This window comes from Salvelinus fontinalis, chromosome 3, assembly GCF_029448725.1.
Source record: "Salvelinus fontinalis isolate EN_2023a chromosome 3, ASM2944872v1, whole genome shotgun sequence".
NCBI lineage: Eukaryota > Metazoa > Chordata > Actinopteri > Salmoniformes > Salmonidae > Salvelinus > Salvelinus fontinalis.
In genome coordinates this window covers 19,645,380-19,664,888 of record NC_074667.1, presented here as the reverse complement: position 1 = coordinate 19,664,888, position 19,509 = coordinate 19,645,380, and the positions used below count along the sequence as shown (strand labels likewise).

General features: G+C 44.9%; 1 protein-coding gene and 1 long non-coding RNA gene across 4 annotated transcripts in view; both read right to left on the bottom strand.

Moving 5' to 3' along the window:
* LOC129840644 (solute carrier family 12 member 5-like) overlaps nucleotides 1-19,509 on the bottom strand; it is a 289,015-nt gene that overhangs the window by 198,688 nt on the left and 70,818 nt on the right. The gene's annotated exons all lie outside the window — the stretch shown is intronic.
* On the bottom strand, nucleotides 57-4,565 carry LOC129840706 (uncharacterized). The gene is made up of 2 exons (XR_008757252.1): nucleotides 1,273-4,565; nucleotides 57-860 (listed from the first exon to the last, which is right to left on the bottom strand). It is a non-coding gene; the product is annotated as an uncharacterized LOC129840706 (long non-coding RNA).

Sequence of the window (19,509 nt, the reverse complement as noted above, 5' to 3'; positions counted from 1 at the left end):
GATTTGAAAACATGTGAATAAAACGGTAAATACACAAATAATTGCCACACGAAACATTTTCTGATAGTGATTTATTGATACAAGTGGCGCGTGCCGGCAGTCAACCACGTACCCTCTCACTGTAAACCATTCAGTGTTGTTGTTTATGTATGTAGCTAGTGAGCTAAGCTGAAGCATTAGCAATCTTTCAAAAGGAGACAACAAACAAATGTGGAAATTATGGAGATTTTTTAAAAATTCTGACAATGAGTCAGAGTATGAAAGTCAGGAATCAGATTCTGACTGAGTGAGGAGCTGCCCCCCAACCTTGTAGCCACTGAGAACCCTGAATCTGAATTTCCCTTGTCCACTGACGAAGTCCCAGGTCCCTTTGAAGATGCTGGTGGTGATGGTGGCAGACTGACAGTGGATGAAGTACAGTTCTGTGGTAGCTGGAAGGCTGCCAGCCATTTCATCCCTCCTGGCCCTGCTGATTGTGTTGATGAGTCCCAGTCTGGAGTGCAACGCCCCTTGCCATTTCCAACTGAGGCAGAGTGCTTCAAGTTGTTTCTGACAGAGGAGCTGGTGGGAGACATAGTAGAGACCAATCACTATGCCTTGGAGCTACAGGAGAAGAGAGAGCCAGGAGTGGGGGACAACCACAATTTGTGAAATGTACACATTCCTGGTGACAGTAAAGACTGCTTTCTAGTTCTGCTGCTATGACTGCATTTCATCAACGCTACTACCATCCTAAATGACCCGTTATACAAAATAAGAAATGTTAACAGCTGGCAGTAAAGTGGCATGACAAACGAGACGTCCAAGTCCTCTCCACTGTCCATACAGCAACCATGTTGGCCACAGGGAAGGTGGACCACCTGACGGGAGAGAGAAACAAACCAGACAGAGAAACATCAAACCAGACTGCGTGCTTGACTATTACCTCAAAATGAGGGCAGTGGATAAGGCTGACATGATAAACAGCTTTGTGGAATGTACTCAGAAAACGACCAAGTGGTATAAGATATTTCTCCAGGGTAGCGTCAAAATACAACATGCCAATACTTCTGACGCATTTAGCATTGTTTTACAGAACTAATATAATGTAACTAGCTACATCAGCACGATTGAATATAACACCATAAAAGGTGAGTAACATGAGTAACGTTACCTAGCGTGTCCGCGGTTATACGGAATATACACAAATATATTATGCTCCATACACAGTGAGCTACGGTAGAAACGGTATAACACGACACAGAAACTATTATAACGTAATTAGGCACTTACTTTGATAGAAACGCAGTCTTGATTTGAAGATGGGTCTCTGTAGTGACGCTTCTAGCGCTGAGACGCTGTGCCACTTGGGAGTCATAAGGCCAGGGTAGCTTCGAAATACAACACATGCTAATACTTCCCTGACGAAATTAGCATTGTTTTCCAGAGCTAATAGGAGAATGTAGCTAGATACCTAAGCATTGAGTATAACACCATAAATGTTATGAAATGAGTAACGTTACATCGCCTGTCCGCGGTTATAAGGAATGTACATAAAAACATGACGTTACAGTAGAAACGACATAACACGACATGCAGAAACTATTATAACGTATTAAGGCACTTTGATAGAAACGCACACATTACCAAAGGTATCATTGGTAACGAAAACAACTTTGATTTCGATGCAGGCGACAGGTGGAAAATATGAACACGTGTATGCAGGACGGCAGATGAGTAAATGTCCTGCACAAACAATTGAGAAGTGTTTGGGGAATTTTGTCCGGGTCAGAAATGTCCCAAAAATTAATTGGTCCGCAAAAGTAAAAATGACTACTTTTATGTGAATGAATAAGGCGAAACACACATCATTTCAAACTGTTATTAGAAAATAAAAAACTTGTTAGAAAATAATTTTAAATTGACAAATAAAACAGGCTGCGTGCTTTGGTTTGAGGGCAGCGCAGGTTAAATGTACTGTTACATAACAATCACATTCTGGAATGGAGAGAACGTTCTAACATCACGTGCATAAAAAAACTCACGCTGGGGCGACCGTTAGAAATATTTGGAACTCACGCATGAAAGGGTTAAGAGGGTGTGAACAATGCTGAATGGGTGTAGACAAATGAGAGCTCTCCAGTAGGTACCAAAAGATTCAAAGGCCATTTTCTCAAAAGTAAGTTTACAAGTTTATCAACTTCAAAGCATAATTACTTTCCCACTGTTCCACAAAAATGCAGTCTACTTTTATCCAATGTAAAAAACACAATTTCAAATTTTGCTACATAAAACCGATATGAGCCGGTCTCTCACAATTGTGAGTAAAAGTTATGAAAGCATGAATTGATCACTAATGATCAATACATTACCCAGCTCGTCATTTATCTCAGGTATGGTTTGATTTGCTGTTCCCTGACGTGCTAAAATTTTCCCTGATTTCACTCCATGTTCATAATTTTGGTATCGAGATTTACTAATATGATTTTCAGTTTGTCGAGTTGAAAGAAGATCAAACTCCTTCTGAAGTGTCAAACTTTGTTTTAGTAGGTCTGGGGATGAAGACTGTGAATATGCCATATCCAAATCCAAGATTTTATTTGTAAATTCCCCAAGGCGTTGAATATTGCACTTCCTTAATCTTGCGCTGTACATATAATTTGACCCCTTAGATAGGCTTGCATTGATTCCCATACTGTCGTAGGAGACATTCCAGGGGTTTGATTAAGCATCTCAATTTGAGATTATATAAAACAAACAAATGTTTCTTCTGATAGCAGCAGTGAGTTAAACCACGAAGGATGATAATTAGGCTGTGTATTTGGTATAATTAGCTTCGTCGTAAGGGGAGAATGATCCGAAATGACGATAGCGTGGTAATCAGAAATCTATTGTCCAGGAAAAATTGGTCTAAATGTGAGAAGGTCTTATGAACTGTCGAGAAAAAAAAATACTCCCTAGCTGTGGGATTGCGGAAATGCCATGCATCATATAAGTCATATGTTTTAAGAGATTAATTGCGAGTCTGGAGATGATACCCTAGGAGAGCTACGATACTGATTGGGGAACAGTACACAATTCATATCACCATCTAATATTAGGCATCCATATTTGGGAATCGAGAAAGTACATTTGTGAAGAATGAACTGTTGTCCCAATTTGGTGCGTAAATGTTTGCTAAGATAACAGGTGTAGTACACGGTCTTCCTACTACAATAATGAAACGGCCTGCAGAGTCTGCCTCTACACTTGACATTGCGAACGGTATGTTCTTACTAATTAAAATGGCTGCTCCTCTAGTTTTAGAATGAAAATTAGAATGATATGACTGACTGATCCACCCTCTTTTTAAGCGAGAGTGGTCGAAAATGCGGATATGTTTCTCCTGAAGAAAGACGATATTTATTAAGTTGATTTAAATGCGCAAAAAACATTTTACGTTTCACTGGGTGATTTAATGATTTAACATTACAGCTAGCAAAAGTGACCGAGCAACCAGCTGTCCCTCGTGATATTAGGCTTAGCCATGTAAAGTCAGGTGAGAAAATGATAGATGCCAGATGACAATAAAACGGACCCATTAAACCAGGGATCATCAACTAGATTCAGCCGCGGGACGACTTTTTCTTGAGAGGATGGTCGGGGGGCCAGAGCATAATTACAAAATAATTTGTAGACTGCAAATTGAACGCAAGAAGCCCAAACAGATATAAGGTTTGACTAAAACATAATAATTTCAAACCTTTTTTACATTTGTATACGATCACGTGTCTCTCCATTATGCGTGGGAACAGATTTCTTAATTTAAAATCACTTGGAGCTGGTGTTTTTAAAGTTGTAACGGTTTTCTTCCTGGGATGAAGGAGAGGACCAAAAAGCAGCGCGGCTAGTGTTCAACATAATTTAATAAAGAATATGTGAACACTACAAACAACAAAACAATAAATGTGAAAACCGAGACAGACCTATCTGGTGCAGAACACAAACACAGAGACAGGAAACAATCACCCACAAAATCCCAACACAAAACAAGCCTCCTATATATGATTCTCAATCAGGGACAACGATTGACAGCTGCCTCTGATTGAGAACCATATAAGGCTGGACACAGAAACAGACAAACTAGACACACAACATAGAATTCCCACCCAGCTCACGTCCTGACCAACACTAAACAAGCAAAACACATAAAAACTCTGGTCAGGACGTTACAGTACCCCCCTCCTGAGGTGCGGACTCTGAACGCACCCCTAAAACTCAAAAGGAGGGTCTGGCTGGGCATCTGTCCGCGGTGGCGGTGGCGGCTCCGGCGCAGGACGAGGACACCACTCTACCACTGTCTTTGTCCCCCTCCTTAGCGTCCTTTGAGTGGCGACCCTCGCCCCCGACCTTGGTCTAGGAACCTTCACCAAGGCCCCCCCTAGATAGAGGAGATAGCTCAGGACAGAGAGGTAGCTCAGGACAGAGAGGTAGCTCAAGACAGAGAGGTAGCTCACGACAGAGAGGTAGCTCACGACAGAGGGGCAACTCCAGACTGAAAAGCAGCTCCGGACAGAGAGGCGGCTCTGGACTGAAGGGCAGCTCCGGACTAATGGCAGCTCATGACTGAGTGGCAGCTCATGACTGGAGGGCAGCTCATGACTGGAGGGCAGCTCCTGACTGGCTGGCGGCTCTGGCAGCTCCTGACTGGCTGGCGGCTCTGGCAGCTCCTGACTGGCTGGTGGCTCTGGCAGCTCCTGACTGGCTGGTGGCTCTGGCAGCTCCTGACTGGCTGGCGGCTCTGACAGCTCCTGTCTGACGGACGGCTCTAACGGCTCGGGACAGACGGGCGGCTCTAATGGCTCGGGACAGACGGACGGCTCTAACGGCGTTGGGCAGACGGGCGGCTCAGACGGCGCTGGGCAGACGGATGGCTCAGACGGCGCTGGGCAGACGGATGGCTCAGACGGCGCTTGGCAGACGGATGGCTCAGACGGCGCTGGGCAGGCGGATGGCTCAGACGGCGCTGGGCAGGCAGATGGCCAAGACGGCGCTGGGCAGGCAGATGACCAAGACGGCGCTGGGCAGGCAGATGGCTCAGACGGCGCTGGGCAGGCAGATGGCTCAGACGGCGCTGGGCAGGCAGATGGCTCAGACGGCGCTGGGCAGGCAGATGGCTCAGACGGCGCTGGGCAGGCAGATGGCTCAGACGGCGCTGAGCAGGCAGATGGCTCAGACGGCGCTGGGCAGACGGATGGCTCAGACGGCGCTGGACAGACGAGCAGTGCAGGTGGCGTTGGGCAGACAGCCGACTCTGACCTGCTGAGACGCACATTAGGCCTGGTGCGTGGTGCCGGAACTGGTGGTACCGGACTGGAGACACGCACCTCAAGGCTAGTGGGGGAACAGGAACAGGGCACACTGGACTCTCGAGGCGCACTATAGGCCTGGTGTGTGGTACCGGAACTGGAGGTTCCCGGGCTGAGGGCACGCACCCCAGGGCGAGTGCGGGGAGAAGGAACAGTGCGTACAGGGCTCTGGAGACGCACAGGAGGCTTGGTGCGTGGTGCCGGAACTGGAGGTACTGGGCTGGAGACACTCACCATAGGAAGAATGCGTGGAGGAGGAACAGGGCTCTGGAGACGCACTGAAAGCCTGGTGCGTGGTGTAGGCACTGGTGGTACTGGGCTAGGGCCACGCACCATAAGGCGAGTGCGGGGTGCTGGAACTGGAGGTACTGGGCTGGGGCGGGAAGGTGGCGCCGGATATACCGGACCGTGCAGGCGTACTGGCTCCCTTGAGTACTGAGCCTGCCCAACCTTACCTGGTTGCATGCTCCCCGTAGCCCGACCAATGCGGGGGGGGTGGAATAACCCGCACTGGGCTGTGTAGGCGAACCGGGGACACCATGCGTAAGGCTGGTGCCATGTACACCGGCCCGAGGAGACGTACTGGAGGCCAGATATGTTGAGCCGGCTTCATGGCACTTGGCTCAACACTCAATCTAGCCCGGCCAGTGCGGGGAGGTGGAATAACCCGCACCGGGCTATGCACACGTACAGGAGACACCGTGCGCTCTTCCGCATAAAACGGTGTCTGCCCGTACTCCCGCTCTTCACGGCAAGCATGAGAAGTGGGCGCAGGTCTCCTACCCCCCCCCCCCCCCAAGAAATTTTTGGGATTTCTTCTCGGGTTTCCGTGCTAGCCGCGTACCTTCATAACGCCGGTTCCTCTCTCCGGTTGCCTCTGCTCTCCTAGCTGCCTCCAGCTGTTCCCATGGGAGGCAATCCTTTCCAGCCAGGATCTCCTCCCATGTGTAGCAACCCTTGCCACGTTGCTTGGTCCGAGTTTGGTGGGTGATTCTGTAACGGTTTTCTTCCTGGGATGAAGGAGAGGACCAAAACGCAGCGCGGCTAGTGTTCAACATAATTTAATAAAGAATATGTGCACACTACAAACAACAAAACAATAAATCCCAACACCCACAAAATCCCAACACAAAACAAGCCTCCTATATATGATTCTCAATCAGGGACAACGATTGACAGCTGCCTCTGATTGAGAACCATATTAGGCTGGACACAGAAACAGACAAACTAGACACACAACATAGAATTCCCACCCAGCTCACGTCCTGACCAACACTAAACAAGCAAAACACATAAGAACTCTGGTCAGGACGTTACAACAGTCTTTTATATCCAACATAATATATATATATATATACTTGAGCTTTGTGTGTTGTGTCCGGCCCACGCAACCTGCGATTGATTGGTCAAGACATGCACAGAGCCTGCAGCAGCACTCCGATGTGAAGGACAGAGAAACTGTGAAGGAGTTGACCAATCATGAGGCAAATCGATAAAAATCCCTTTGTCCCTATTTTTAAAGCTTTGCATCAATATATTTTATTAAACTAAATCAAAATAAGTGTGGCCCTGCAGCACCTGATTGAAAAGTGCTGTGGCAAATGCCGCCTGACCACACGTTTTCCGGCAACCCTGGTTTGACTGTTGTAACACTAACCTGATCCTCCTTGATATTTCATTAAGTAAACATTTAAACATCACACTTGATCTAAATCCTTTTAGTACGCATTCAACATTGCGTGTACTTCAAATTATTTTGTGAAATGCATTTTCTATGCAAACATCGCTCCGCCATTTCCTGGTTGCTAAAATTCTAATAGTTCACCTCATTTCAGTTTATGTGACAAAACAGGCCAGTATGGTGTAGAGACTCAATGTACTATCTAAACCGCTGTGAAATATATTTTCCATAACCAAAAATATTGTATTTCCAGCTGTTTGAAGTTGGTGTACAAACACAAAACTTAAGAATAGGAAGCATTGAAATAGCGCACGCAGAACAGATCTACCACTTCTTAAACTTGCTTTCAATGACAATGACACATCTATAACGCACATTTCTATGTGAATTTGGTTGTGTCACCTAAAAAGTTACAAATTGCAGCTTTAATGCTACTGAAATTGTGAATTGTGAAATTATTCCAATGTCTTGAGCACCATTTCCCTTTTTATGAAATTGAGTATATTGAAAATGAACAGCCTAAGGACTTAGTTGAATTCAGTCTTCATTGGAGACTACCTGTGCTGGACGACATCTGCAAGATGGTGCTGGCAGGGTTAAATAAATCATTCATGTCAAATCAATTCCACTAACTTGTTGTTCTTTTTGTTTGCTGTCACAGTTTACCATAAGGTAAAACATTACCAAACTAAATGTATAACTACTCCTTAATAGTTTCCTTCTTATTACTTGAGTAAATTACAATCTAAGTAACGGTACTTTTTCTTAAGTACAGATTTTCAGTACTCTGCCCACCTCGGGCCACGTTATGTGTCACGTGTCAAGAGAGTGTTGTCATCAATGGTCCTGACTTGGTGGATGGTGGCGTTGTGAAAGGTGTTTTAACAGGCTTACAAGAGCAGTGGTGTAGTGAAGGGTATATGCAGGTATATGCCGTATACCCACTTATTTTTCAGTGGGCATTGCGTATACTCCTTACTCCCCACATTGCGTATCAAAGTAGTGTAGTGGAGCTATACACCATATCAATTAGTAAGGCTGATGGAACAGATCTGAACATTTAGCTTAAAATGTTGATTAAACTATTACTTCTTCACATATTAATCGCCACAATGTGCAAAGAGGCAAATGTTCCAAAATGCAATTGGCGGGAAAACACAGTTCTAAAATGCGCGACGCACATGGAAGCGGTTTCACGGACAGAGATGGAAATATCCTTTTGAGGGGAGATATAAAGATGTAACAACTATCTTGGGTTGGTAATATGACTAGGAAAATGCCTTTGGCTGCTAGACAATGAAAGAAAGTTGAAAGAAAATAATTACAATAGGAGAACAATATGAATAAGTCTTTATGAAATGATTGTCTCCCCATTTCTATGGTGGGATTTTGGCTAGAGGCTACTTTGAAGCAAGGTAAGACATGCCTCATAATATGAAACATTGTCCCCCATTTTGCGAAGGTCCAACGAGCTTCTCCCCGGAGCATGTGGATGCAACCGGCATCATTAGAACATATACCGTTGGGTTAACTAGACCAACCATTTGTCTTTCTGGCCTGTAATTGACTGGAGGTGTGAGAGAGACACGTCACATTGGGGACTGAAGATTCAAATCAATTGACACCTCAGCCTCTTGAGAAGAGATAGTCCTTTTCTGAGTGGATCATTCACAGGTAATCTGTCCTGTCGAGATCGTCATTGCACGCCGCCTGCGGTCTGCTAACCGCAGATAACAACATTAGGGCCTCACGAGGCTCTGATTGAATTAGGACAAAATAAAGGAGGTAGATACACCTTTTTGTAAATGGATTATTGCATCTCTGTATGTTATTTCACCCCAAAATATGAATTGAATGCAGTTTTTTTGTTTCTACATTTCTTTGGATAGATCTTGGCTCTTGAAACATCTGTCAACTTAGTTATATGTATTATTCATATGCAAATAGTTGAGCACGTGGCACACCCTGAACTGACAAGATGGCTCAGTGAGGATGTATGTGAGGTATACTGTCGAACCAACTGTCAGCTGTCAACAGTCGGCATATCAAGTGTCTACTTGGTGGTCAAATCACATTTTTTCTCCACGTTGATTGATCAAATGCAGGCTACGCACTCTGCATAGGGATACTGGTGGGGTGAAGTACAGTATGTTACATTGCAAAATCATCCGCCTGTCTCATGACTACAATATGTGAATCTACCCATACCACCTATTGCATGGTATTGCAGCTACAAAATACCATGGTAACCTGGGACTTCCTTCCTCTCCCTGTATGTGTGGTTGGTGTGTGTGTGTGTGTGTGTGTGTGTGTGTGTGTGTGTGTGTGTGTGTGTGTGTGTGTGTGTGTGTGTGTGTGTGTGTGTGTGTGTGTGTGTGTGTTTGTTAGCCATGCTGAGGAGGAGTACTGGTGCTGAATCTAAATTCTGTAATCTTATCTGCCCACTAGAGCAGGAAGCAGAACGGCAGTAAATTCACTCGCGGCGATTGGGCCCGACGTGTTCAGCAGAGCTCTCCCCACACTTAGGGCCAAAGGCTCCAGCCTCCCCAGTCTCCCCTCCCTCAGCCTCCCCTGCCCCAACCTCTCCCAGCCTCCCCAACTCAAGATTGAGTGTAGCTACAGGACTAAAAGAGAGGATCTATCCACTTCTCCTCTCCTGAATTTAAAAGATGACTTTCCAGAGAGATGAAATATCTGGGATGGGTATCGTATGGAGCACCTGTTTTATCTGTTGATTTTTTTCTTTACTTGTTTCTCCACAAAAGGTTTGTCTTTGAAAGTAGTGAACCGGTCGACGGCCCCATTCGCATAAGGTGTCATTCTAGGGAGCTGAGGGTCATTTATATGTAAGGAAAACCATAAAGTTTCGCTTTGCCTTGCCTATAGACTAAAGTAAGCAGGTTTGAGTGATGTTTTGCGCAAACGATAAGAAGCGTCCATATTATTCAACACTCACGCCGTATTAATGAAATTGTACAATATATGCAATATTTAGGCGGATGCATTTTTAAAGACGAGAAAAACAGCGGCAGTGGTTAATATTCCGTGCGGACGGTGTGTCACTCTAACTTACATTTGACTGGTTGATACTCACAGGAACGCTTTATTAAACACGGCCTCTTACTTTGTTGGGTAACACTTAATTTGAACTCCTTCGTCATTCTGTGTTTGAGTCATAATAACAGCACTATGTGGCTATGTGGGCTTTGTGATGTGGGATTACAGTGTTGCCCTCTCCATGTACAGCATCTACTGGCACCAATGGGAAAGAGAGAAAGAGAGAATTGAGAAACCTTGCAGCCTTCATCGACGGGAGAGAGAGAAAAAGAGGGAGTGTGGCAGAGAGAGAAAGAGTCTCTTTGGAGCTGGTGGAAATGTTTAAGAATTGAAAACAACTTATTTTCTCTCAGGGGAAGAATTTCACTGTCACCTTTTGCCTGTGGTTGTTCAAAGTAAATCTATGATTAAATTAGGAACCTAAAACCATAGAGAGAGAGAAAGAAAGAGAGAGAAAGAGGGATAGAGAGATTGTATTTGAGACATTTTGCAGCCTCCTACAAACTCACAAGATCCCATTTCATCTTGATGAACCATTTAGTTGTGAAACTAGGCTGATGGGAATCTATTTTGGTCTATAGTATAGGCCTATGTATAGAAGTATATCACAAACAAATGAATATGCCCTCCCATGACAGCTCGCAAATGATCAAGAGACAAAATCACTCATACTGTGAGACAATCAATGCATTTGCGTAGTTGTTCGCGCAAAACTGAAAGCGCAAACCACTGCATTTAACCATGGAACGATGACTGAGAATATGGTCGAAAATAAACAGTGTAGGCAATCAAACAAGCGGAATGTCGGTATAGGGACAAAGTGGAGTCGCAATTCAACGGCTCAGACACGGGACGTATGTGGCAGGGTCTACAGGCAATTACGGATTACAAAAAGAAAACCAGCCACTTCACGGACGCCGACGTCTTTCTTCCAGACAAACTAAACACCTTCTTTGCCTGCTTTGAGGATAATACAGTGCCACTGACGCAGCCCGCTACCAAGGACTCTCCTTCTCCGTGGCCAACGCGAGTAAGACATTTAAACGTGTTAACCCTTGCAACACTGCCGGCCCAGATGGCATCCCTAACCACGTCCTCAGAGCATGCGCAGACCAGCTGGCTGGTGTGTTTAGGAACATATTCAATCTCTCCCTATCCCAGTCTCCTGTCCCCACATGCTTCAAGATGGCCACCATTGTTCCTGTACCCAAGAAGGCAAAGATATCTGAACTAAATGACTAGCACTCACTTCTGTCATCATGAAGTGCTTTGAGAGACTAGTCAAGGATCATATCACCTCCACCTTACCTGCCACTCTAGACCCACCTCAGTTTGCATACTGCCCCAACAGGTCCATAGACGACACAATTGCCATCACAATACACACTGCCCTATCCTATCTGGACAAGAGGAATAACTATGTAAGAATGCTGTTCATTGACTACAGCTCAGCATTCAACACCATAGTACCCTCCAAGCTCATCATTAAGCTTGAGGCCCTGGGTCTCAAACCCGCCCTGTGCAATTGGGTCCTGGACTTCCTGGCAGGCCGCCCCCAGGTGGTGAAGGCAGAAGACAATATCTCCACTTCGCTGATCCTCAACACTGGGGCCCCACAAGGGTGCGTGCTCAGCCCCCTCCTGTACTCCCTGTTCACCCACGACTGCGTGGCCATGCACACCTCCATCTCTATCACCAAGTTTGCAGACGGCCCAACAGTAGTGGGCTTGATTACCCACAACAACGAGACAGCCTACAGGAAGGAGGTGAGGGCACTCGGAGTGTGGTGTCAGGAAAACAACCTCTCACTTAACGTCAACAAAACAAAGGAGATGATTGTGGACTTCAGGAAACAGCAGAGGGAGCACCCCAACATCCACATCGATGGTACAGCAGTGGAGAAGGTGGAACGTTTTAAGTTCCTCGGCGTACATATCACAGACAAACTGAAATGGTCCACCCACACAGACAGTGTGGTGAAGAAGGTGCAACAGCGCCTCTTCAACCTCAGGAGGCTGATGAAATTTGGCCTGTCATGTAAAGCCCTCACAAACTTTTACAGGTGCACAATTGAGAGTGTCCTGTCGGGCTGTATCACCGCCTGGTACGGCAACTGCACCACCCTCAACCGCAAGGCTCTCCAGAGGCTGGTGCGGCCTGCAAAACGCATCACCGGGGGCAAACTACCTGCCGTCCAGGACACTTACAGCACCCAATGTCACAGGAAGGCCAGATAGATCATCAAGGACAACAACCACCCAAGCCACTGCGTGTTCACCCTGCTAACATCCAGAAGGCGAGGTCAGTACAAGTGCATCAAAGCTGAGAGTGAAAAACAGCTTCTATCTCAACGCCATCAGACTGTTAAACAGCCACCACTAACACAGAGAGGCATACAGACTCGAATCATTTGCCACATACAGACTCGAATCATTGGCCACGTCAATAAATGGATCACTAGTCACTTTAAATAATGCCACTTTAATAATGTTTACATATCTTATATTACTTATCTCATATGTATGTACTGTATTTTATACCATCTTGCCTATGTCGCTTGGTCATGCATATATTTATATTTATATGTACATATTCCATCCCTTTAGATGTGTGTGTATTAGGTAGTTGTTGTGGAATTGTTAGATTACTTGTTAGATATTACTGCACTGTTGGAACTAGAAGCACAAGCATTTCGCTACACTCGCATTAACATCTGCTAACCATGTGTATGTGACCAATAAAGTTTGATTTGAATGTTGCTGGGTTACAAACTGAGTCTTTAAATCAAGTGTAAAAGAGAAGTAGCAGTATGTATTCCAAGAGTGTTGAGCAGACAGAACAACAAAGCACATGCCACACTACACAAGCATATCATTTAACAAAGGGATAATTGCTAGAGAAACCATTCATTACTGACGCATAAAACAAAATGATTCCCACATTCAATCAAATCATACATGTGGCAATGGCATGGATATCCCACAAATCGTTCCACACCCATTTCTCTTCTCTAACGGAATACCCAACTGGCAAGTCTTCAAACAACTCCATATTAGTTGGCAACTTAACTAGCACATCATACAGTATACATCTCTCTCCCAGCAGCATGCGCGTTCCTTAGCTAGCATCTTCAAAAACACATCCAACCATCACATTGACAGCGCTTCCTGTTGTTGTTGTCCCCCACATGATAATTATATCCATTGGCCACCAACCATACAGGAGGAGGAGGAGGAGCGGGGCTCCTCTTATGTCATTGTAAACAAACACAAAACGACAGCCAGTGATCTTCGCCTCATTAGCAATATTCCCCCCGTAAGGCTTCATCTCACGTAAGCTTGAAAGGAGCCGCGGTGGGAACAGCCAATCTCGTGATGTGTGAGCGAGCGTTGAGTGGAAATGACGCGGTGACGGTGCGGTCAGCTAGCCGGTCCCCCCTACAGTGTTACCTGTATTGAGGAGAAGCACCTGTGATCCTCTCTCCCAGACACTGAGTCAGGTCAGAGAGATAAAGAGAGAGAGAGAGAAAGAGAGAGGGAGGGGGGGAGAGGGAGAGAGAGAGACAGAGAGACAGGAGAGAGTACATAAAGACCAGAGTTTTGCTCTTTACTCTGGCTATTAACACCTCACATGGAGACGTGTGGGAAAATCTAATGGATGTAATTCCACATTTGTTGATACATTTCAAACAAACAACAACAACTGGGGAATACCTCTTTGACCCAAATGAATTATGTTTTCGTTGGAGATGGTGGAAATGTATTCGCATTGAAAACACCTTCTTTTCTCTCGGGAAGAATTTCACTGTCACCTTTTGTCCGTGGTTGTTCAAAGTAAAGAAGTTATTAAATTAGGAACCTACAACCATACATCCGACTCAATCTTGTCATAAAACCTATACAGCACCAGTCAAAAGTTTGGACACCTACTCATTCAAGGGTTTTTCTCTATTTGTCCTATTTTCTACATTGTAGAATAATAGCGGAGACTTCAAAACTATAAAATAAGACATGGGATCATGTAGTAAACATTTTGCCTTGGTGACAGCTTTGGGAATAGTGATGCAGTCATTGTGTCGCTTTCCTCTCACATCTAACTTCATCTTCCTTGCACGTATATCCATAGTATTCAGCGTTTATGTGTATATTCGTAGGATCATAAACATGGCATTGCCTTCTTTGCTGACAAAGATTAGAATCGAAAGACATGAAACACTTGACTGGGTCTCTATTGTGGTTGTGGAAACCTTATGATTGACCTGGTGATGAAATATAGGATTTGGCCCCAGATAATATTCCCATCAACCACATCAGTCACCTCTCCCCTATTATTCTCTCCATGTCTATTTATTCATTTTTTTTTTCATTTCGGGGCGCCAGGGACTACAGCAAATACTTGTGTATCTGCAAATGGAATTTCTCAACAATCTAGCATGAATCTAGTACAATCTAGAACCAGAGAAAGGACATCGAATGTAAAGAGGTTAACGCAGCGCTTTTAAAGATACAACGGATAATTCATAAATACACAAAGTTATGACCGATGTACACTGAACAAAAATATAAACACAACATGTAAAGTATTGGTCCCATATTTCATGAGCTGAAAAAATTATCCCAGGAATCTTCCATATGCACAAAAAGCTTATTTCTCTCAAATGTTGTGCACAAATTTGTTTTTATCCCTGTTAGTGAGCATTTCTCCTTTGCCAAGATAATCCATCCACCTGACAGGTGTGGTATATCAAGAAGCTGATTAAACAGCATGATCATTACACTCTAAAATGCGCAGTTTTGTCACACAGCACAATGCCACAGATGTCTCAAGTTTTGAGGGAGCGCGCAATTGGCATGCTGACTGCAGGAATGGTCACCAGAGCTGTTGCCAGAGAATTTAATGTTCATTTCTCTACCATAAACCGCCTCCAACGTTACTTTAGAGAATTTGGCAGTATGTTCAAACGGCAACACAACCACAGACCACGTGTATGGCGCCATGTGGGTGAGCAGTTTGCTGATGTCAACATTGTGAACAGAGTGCCCCAGAGTTCCGGTGGGGTTATGGTATGGGCAGGCGTAAGCTACAGACAACGAACACAATTGCATTTTATCGATGGCAATTTCATTGCACAGAGATACCGTGATGATATCCTGAAGGCCATTGTCGTGCCATTCATCCGCCGCCATCAACTCATGCTTCAGCTGAAAATGTCCCAGTTCTTGGCCTGCATACTCACCAGACATGTCACAACTCATTGAGCACGTTTGGGATGCTCTGGATCACTGTGTACGACAGAGTGTTCCAGTTCCCGCCAATATCCAGCAACTGCGCACAGCCATTGAAGAGGAGTGGGACAACATTCCACATGCCACAATACACAGTCTGATCAACTCTGCGAAGGGGATGTCGTGCTGCATGAGGCAAATGGTGCTCACACCATATACTGACTGGTTTTCTGATCCACGCCCATACTTTTTTTCAAGGTATCTGTGACAAACAGATACCCAGTCATGTCAAATCCATCGATTTGGGCCTAACGAATTTATTTAAATTGACTAAATTCCTTATTTGAACTGTAACTCAGTCAAATCTTTGTTCAGTATATGTTGTGGACACTCAAGACTATAAATGCACTTCAGAAGGAGGGAGACAGATGGGAAACAATTTGTAGAGGCTGAGAGAACGATCGAAACAAAAGACAGAAATAACAAGGTAGAAAAGGAAAGGAGATTGTATAATACTGTATAATTACACTAATATATAGAGGGTATAAATGTTGAATAACATACTGCTGCCAGCCATAGGCTAAGCATCTGTGTAGTCATGTGGTCGAGCCCATCAGGATGGGACAGTTTATGGCGTGTGTAATTGCTGTAACCATAATGTGGCTGGTTGAGGATGTTTTGTCCTTGTGACTATATTTCAATATCGCAGCTTTTACTGAAAACAATAAAACGTGGCTATGATTTTATTGTCGACGAGTGAGTGATCTATATGGCTTGGTTTGTCAACCCGGCTTGGGTCACCACTCTGTGCCAACAACTACCCTTTGAATAGAAAAGTAATAAACATTTGGACTGAGGATAACTAATATGGAAGGAGGAAGTGAGTGGGGATTGAGGAGGAGGGTGTAAAGAGAGAGTAGAAGAAGAGAAGCGAATCACAAGGGAGAAAATGGAAGATGAGTGAGAGAGAGAGAGAGAGAGAGAGAGAGAGGGGATGTAATCCATGATACAGATGGATAAAGGCTTGCTGTGTCGAGCAGCGGGGGACTAGGGATGCGGTAAATGAGCAGGGGCTGCTGGGTATAAATAGCTTGGGGAAGCGGGGCAGGAGTCCTGTATGATGAATAATACAGGGGGGGGGGGGGCACTGGGAGTGGTGGTGGAGGACACGGGATGGAAGTAAGGGACAGATACCACAGTACAGTAACATACCAAATCAACTGAAAAACTGTGCAAAAGTGGGCATGCCGGCTTAATGACTGACATTTTGTGTGCAATGTGGGAATCTCTGTCCAAGTGGTGTGTGACTAGATTGTGGGTTCTTTTTTCTCTCGTTTTTTTAGATTGTGGCTTCCTAGTGAAGTGACAGAAGTATGGAGCTCCTGTATCTCCCACAGAGCTGGGTGATGTAAGCACTTTCATCTATGAAATATTTACACGGCAGGGCATTCTGTATACGCTTCGGAGTGGTTGTGGAGTTTGGGCAGAAAGGCATCGGGATGAAAGGGAAAGGGGGATACCAAGTCAGTTGTACAACTGAATGGTGTCTGCATTTAACCCAACCCCTCTGAATCAGAGGCTGCCTTAATCGGCATCCACGAGACAACTGACATCTGCAATGAGTGTAAAATACTTACTGCTATCAAAAGACTGTCCACTTACCGCACATGCCTTTCTGGGTCTGTGGTATTGACCGTGCTTCTTGCCTATGTTGTGTTACAATGTGGATGGGTGTGAGGTTGTTACCTAGTCGGGTTGGAATTTTCACTCTCATAAATTGGAACTAGGAAACGTCTCTACATGGTGCTCGAGCATTAAAAACCCAGTTGGAGACACGTGTGTAACCCATTTTTCCATTAGCCGTTGGCCATCACGTTATTGTTCAGCTGTAGCTTTGCCCTTAGACTGTTACACTAAATATAGCACACAGCCACGGGTCCCATTTGGTCTGATGTTCCCTCAGCATACGCTATGTCTTGAAAGAATTCTGGCCCCGTAAGCTCCTTCCTTGATGAGTGGTCAGTCCACTTCACTCTCGATGAGGAAGCATGAAGCAGCCATCTTGAATACCCACTGGCAAAAGAAAATGAGAGTCTAATCTAGAGATAAAATATATTCTCATTTCTAGTTTCAATGACATCAATGTACTTCAGTGTTTTGGTCTTAGAAAAATCAAATGTATTGCTACCACTTCAATGACATTGCCGTATAAATTCGACCTGTTTTGCTTTGAGTAAAATGATACTGAGATGTTACAGAACAGCTCAATGCCAGACACTATCCAATAACATTGTTTCCCAATATTATGACAACGGGTATGGAATTTGTCTCCCTTTAAACCTGATCTAGTCAATAAGTGGTGGTGCTGTAGCACTGGCTCAGTAAGGGAATCTGAGTGAGCTGCTATTGATATGCTTTCCCCCCTCGGGCCCCATTGTAATAGATAAAGACCATGGCGGTGTCCAAAATGGCAACCTACACTGAGTGTACCAAACATTAGGAACTTTCCATGACAAAGACTCACCAGGTGAATCCAATCAGTGTAGATAAAGGGGGGGAGACAGGTTAAAGAATCATTTTGAAGCTTTGAGACAATTGAGACATGCATTGTGTGTGTGCCATTCAGAGGGTGAAGGGGCAGGACCAAAGATTAAATGCCTTTGAACGGGGTATGGAAGTAGTTGCCAGGCGCACCGGTTTGAGTGTGTCAAGAACTGCAATGCTGCTGTTTTTTTTTTTACGACCAACTGTTTCTCGTGTGTGTCAAGAATGGTCCACCACCCAAAGGACATCCAGCCAACTTGACACAACTGTGGGATGTATTGGAGTCAACTAAGGGTCAGCATCCCTGTGGAACGCTTTCAACACCTTGTAGAGTCCATGCCCCGACGCGGCTGTTCTGAGGGCAAAAGGGGGTGCAACTCAATATTAGGAAGCTATTCCTACTTTTGACTAGAGCAGCATGAGAGCTGCTAGATATGTGCTTTCCCCCTCAGGCCCCATCGTAATAGAGAGAATGTGTCATTTGGGACGCACATCATAACAATGCACAGTGAGAGCCTCAGAAGTATAGAAAAAGAACGTAAAGCTGCACCCTGCCATTCTACAGCCAGGCTCGAGAATGTATTTTCTGCACCCGTGAGAGCCTCTGGGGTAAACACTGTAACGAGCACTCTAATGCCTGGGAGTGGAGACCCGACCCCTACCCCCTCTCTGCTGTTCAGAAAGAGAGGCTATAACGCTGCACTCGGAAACTCTCTGGGGTCACAGGTGTGGTATTGCGCGAGTGGAGAGAGAGAGAGAGGACGAACGAGAGAGAGAACAAAAGAAAGAGAGAACGAAAGAAAGATATAGAACGAAAGAGAGAGTGAGACAAAATCTTTCGTGGCACATGTGGTTCTGGCACTGGCACTGCTACGTACTATATGGCCCACATCTGGATAGAATTAGGAATATGTGCACTGATGGAGGTTTGGCATTTTGCCCACGGGCTAGCTGTGCAAGCATCCAAATTACTGGGCAAGGTCTGGCCTTTCATGGCGAGTGGTGCAAACTCTTCTCATCATGACACCTACAAACGGCAGCATCATAGCCTACCCTACACACTCTTCTAACCATTAGGTTAAAGGAGATCTGAATTCATTGATAATTGTCAACAAGAAGCACCATTTCTATTTCTGCAATACATTTTATACTTTGAGGATCACCGGTCAAATCTCAGTGGTAGTTTTGCATGTTTCTAAAGTTGCTGTTAACCCTGAAGCGTTGGCACAGGATGTTTCCATGAAATGACTATAACGTTTTCATATATGGCAAGGGTGTATGTCTATTGGCAACGTTGCCTAGCGTTGTAGGAACGTTCACTGTTTGTTGGGAATGTCTGCCGTAAGAAACCTGAACATATTCAATTGTACATGTAAATAGGATGTCTTTTTAATGAGCCGTAGAGAAAGAAGGCTCCCACATTTGCATGTGCTCCTAACCTCCCCCAGGTCGTAGTTAGGCATCAAGCCATGCACAACCGCCTGTTCCACATATCTGACACACACACACCCACACACATACACACAAACACCCACACACACTCGCAAGGAGAATGGAAGATGGAGGGGAGGACATTCAGGCGAGCAAATTTTTCGACACACTTATTATTTATAGATAGCTTTTAGCGTTCATCCAAAACACGGGGTGGATGATGAATTTGTCAGCATGTAAGCAG